The sequence below is a fragment of the Apis dorsata genome, unplaced genomic scaffold (assembly GCF_000469605.1).
Source record: "Apis dorsata unplaced genomic scaffold, Apis dorsata 1.3 scaffold_341, whole genome shotgun sequence".
Lineage (NCBI taxonomy): Eukaryota > Metazoa > Arthropoda > Insecta > Hymenoptera > Apidae > Apis > Apis dorsata.
In genome coordinates, this window is record NW_006263608.1 from 512514 (window position 1) to 516764 (window position 4251).

Below are 4251 nucleotides of genomic sequence, written 5' to 3' on the forward strand. Positions count from 1 at the left end.
TCCTCCCACGAAATCTTCGAATCTTTTAAGCGGTGGTCGATTAACGATCGCAGCGACTCCACCACGGTCCCCTTGGCTTCGAAAACTTTCGGTTCCGCCTCTCGTTAGAAAGATTTTGATCGCAACTTCTTTCCACTTCCGCGGACAGTAGATAAATACGGAGGGAGGGGGAGGGGAGGAGGGAAAGGAGGCGAAAAGATTTTCCAACTTTTCCACCGATTCCCGCGCGAAACTTCCCTTCCGGTAGACGGGAAATTTACTACCGCGACCTGCCTCTCCCGCTGAATATAATCATCGTTACTTCCTCTTCTCTACCATAGTATCCTCTTTCCTTCTTTTCCCCTCTCTCTCTCCTTTTCTCTTATACCGATATAAAATATCATATAATCTTTAAATTCAACGAGATATATATATATATATATATCGCGTAAAATCTTATCGATATAGATCTCTCTTAGCGATATAAAATATCATATAATTTTTAAATTCAACGATATATTAAGGATATATAGTTTTAGATCTATTTGTATGAGGTATGATCAAGGTTATGATGGGGATAGAAGGATAGATATATTTGTCGTGTTGGTTAGTTAATTTTTTCGTTTGCAAGTTTTGGGAAATTTATTTTTATTTTAGAGAGAGAGAGAGAGAGAGAGAATTTTGGCGAGATTTTCCTCGAGGCGGGGCAAAAAAAGGGGCGGGGAGAAAGGAAGAAGGGAAGGACGGCGTTGTGCGGAGGGGCCGTCACTCCGAGCCCAGTTTGAAAACTGTGTCAGAGTCAGGCGGACGCGGCGACAACTTTTTTTTTGTTCCCCCTCCGTCGTACGTACGATTTTGATGCACTTACTGATCCTGACACGCGTTGTTTGTTCCACGAAACGCTTCGTGCCCCCGTCCAAACGAAAAGTTTCCTCGTTTCACACCCGTCTGGTCGGAAATTAAACCAAAACCGACCGCTGATTACTCTCTCTTTCTCTCTCTTCCTCCTTGTCGTCGTAAAAATCAATTTAAAATCGCGTACAAAGAAAAATTTTCGATGGAAAAACTTTGCTTTCTTCGTCGATCGATGAAACATCGTTTCGCAGCGAGTATAATATATTTTGAGGAAACGAGCGAGGAGAAAGATGAACAGATTGGGATGAAATAGGTTGGAAAAATAGGCGAAATAATAGGGGAGAAGAATGGAGAGGAGTGAGAAGAAAGGAACGTTGGGGGTATAATTAGAAGTCGCAGAAGGGGGGAAAGAAAACAAAAACAGGCGGAAAATTAGTGTCGGTAGAAGTTGGGGGCAAGGTAGAAATTTAATTTGTAAATCAAAATTCATGTCGTCGAGGCGTACAGAAACTCTCTCTCTCTCTCTCTCTCTTCGTTTTAATATCCTCGCTTCAACTACGAGATAATCTTTACATTTTTCTCTGCGAAGCCCCAGCCTGTAATTCTCGTTTTAAATTCATCCGAAAATTCTTTGTGGCACGAACGCGAGGAGGAGGAGGAAAAAGAGAGAGAGAGAGAAAGAAGTGAAAAAAGGAAATCGGACAAGGATAGGAAATTCGGGAGCAACACGCGTATGCCACGACACTTTATTTCAACGCGTTGCACACACTGTATTTATGCGTTTTAATATGTTCCACGGTTCGTGGGCTTATTACTGACGAGGGAATAATGCGTCTAATGCACCGTGGAGGATGGAGGAACGAGCGGTTGTTGGAAAAAGAACGAGGAGGAGGAGGAGGAAATATAGGGGAGAAAAGGAATTGGAGAGAAGTTTAAATGGCTCGTTTGTAGATTAAGTCTGGAATATTAGAGAGCGGCCCGTGCGCGGCGATCCTGCGAATTGCCGACTTAAGTGAAATTTTACCGAGACCCACCGCGATATCATTGGAAAAACCGCAGCTCGTATCGTTCGCACCGAGGGTACTCCAATCTCCTTCAGAGATTCCTTTTTTTCCTCTTTTTCTTTTCTTTTCCGACCGCAAGAATTTTCGAGCAGATTTCGCTAAACTTCCATCGATCTTTGCTCTCTGTTTTTTTTTTTCGCGAGCAGTGGAAATATCAGGTGTGCGAATAAGTTCTTTCCCCGTCATTTCTTACCGAATTACTTTACCGTTGGTGGCGCCATCTGAAAGAACGTTATTTTGTTTTCAAAAAGAGTCGCGACGAGCGCTCTAATAGTTTCCAGTCCTACGCAACAATTTCGAGCGATAAGTGTCGTTCGCGTTACTGTTTGTTTTTTGCGTTCTAGTTTAAGAGATCGGCCGTCGAAGCTGAAATGGTTTATGCGTGTCACTGGAAGAAAACGTGCGAAAAATCTTACGGAACGTGCGAAAAATCATAGCAAAGATTGAAAGCCGAAAATTTTAATTCGTAAGACGAGGATCGTGCATCGAGAAAGTTCGACGACCGTGAGTTGAAGGAAGATGAGAAGAATTGACAAGCGATTGGAATAATCAGATAATCCTGTATCTGATTTATGTGATAAAATCTTCAATTTGGGGGAAAAAAAGAAGAGGGAAGAACTTATTTGCAGAGCATTAACATCAGGGGAATATCGTATATAACCGAAGTTGTTCGCCGCTTGTAAACGGAGCGAAATAATCGTTCGAATTCTGTAAATTCCGAGGATTCCGTTGTCGCGTTTGGAAACGAGCGTTTCTCCCAACCGTCGTCCCACGCGGAGGAGAGGAAAGTTATTAGGTTGGCGTAAGTTTGGTTATTAGAGGCGAAGATTTACGACGGCCGAAGTTTATTCGTCCCGAGAATGGTCGAAATCCTTCCGTTCTTAGTTGCTCCAGTCCTCGAAAAGTAACTCGGGAAGAGAATCGTATACGCGGTTACGCGGTTGCGCGACTTTTCGAAGAGGAGAAGGAGAAGGAGGATTTACAAACGTCCCGAAATGTTTCGTTTCGTTTCGTTCAACACGCGATCAAGCGTTCAACCTTTCCTCCTCTTTTTTCTCTCATCATCGGTTTTCATCGTCATTATCGTTGACGAATAACGAGCGAACGAGGGAAAAAAGGGACAAAGGGGAAAAAAAAATTCGTGGATGATCATCGACGATCCGTCAACGGGGATCGTTCGATTCTTGGTTTACACTTATCCTTTTCATTAACACTGAAACGAAAAGGCTAACGAGCTTGGAGTGAATTTCATACGGAAAGAGGGGTTCGTTAGTTTTCTTACTAATTAGCGGATAGGGAAGAGGAGAATCGATTTTTTGCCGAATCTGATTTCTTTCGTAATGGAGATAAGTGGAAACGCGAGATTTATCCACTTGTTAACGACGTTCCCTCTGGTTCCACAATGCGCTAATGAAAATGAACAGTTCCGAGAAAATGTCCTCCTGGTTTAATAGGCCGTTCGTTCTCTCGGTCCTCGCTCTTTCTTTCTTCTACGTATTATATAATTGGCGAATCGTTACTCGAAACGGGCAAACGCGAGGAGGAACGTCGCTCGAGATTTCGAATCCTTACATCGAGATATTTTCAATAATTCAGAAATATGCAGATGTATACGATGCAAATGATGGCGGAACTCGAAGGTAGATGCATTTTTTGGTTGGAGAAGGAAGAAGGGACGTTCGCCTCGTTAGAATTTCAACCGTACAGATCGAGAATCCTCCAATTATTCGACGTATACGTTTCGTCGAATACGCCTCCAATTAGTCTGAGATTAACAGAGGCGGAGAGAAAAAGAGGGAGAGAGGCACGCTTATTTCCTACCTTTCTGCTGCCTTTCACGCGAAAGAATAATAAAATTGTCGATCGGCGGCGGCTAATTTCGCGATCCTTCCGTTCCTGATTAAGCAATTGATCGACACGCTTCTTACGCGAATAAATTCTAATTTCCACCTTAGTGAAATATTATTGAAAAACGATAATAATTTTCAACTCGATCAAACGATACGTGAATAATTTTTGCACATTGATGAAAAAATAAACGAGGATCGATTCGCTTCTTTCGTTAACTTACACTTTCAAGTAGATACAGATCGAAACCGATTTCGACCGATCTTTAAAAAATTAATTAATCGCTTTTCGAATTCCACGGAGAAATAAACTTAAACGGAAAAATTTCACTCGAAGTTGATCTTTATTATATCTTTGCATAAATTTTCTCGATTAATCGATTTCTCTCGTCACGGTTCGCGTTTACGGCTTATGGGATGAGAGTTGAAGGGCGACTCGCGTCCGTGGAATCGATTACCGAGGAGAGGACGTCGATGTATATATATATATATATATATATATATAT

At 42.1% G+C, this 4251-nt stretch overlaps 1 protein-coding gene across 7 annotated transcripts in view; it reads right to left on the reverse strand.

The window, feature by feature from the left end:
- Positions 1-4251, reverse strand: part of LOC102676785 (nephrin-like) — a 107027-nt gene that overhangs the window by 41446 nt on the left and 61330 nt on the right. The gene's annotated exons all lie outside the window — the stretch shown is intronic.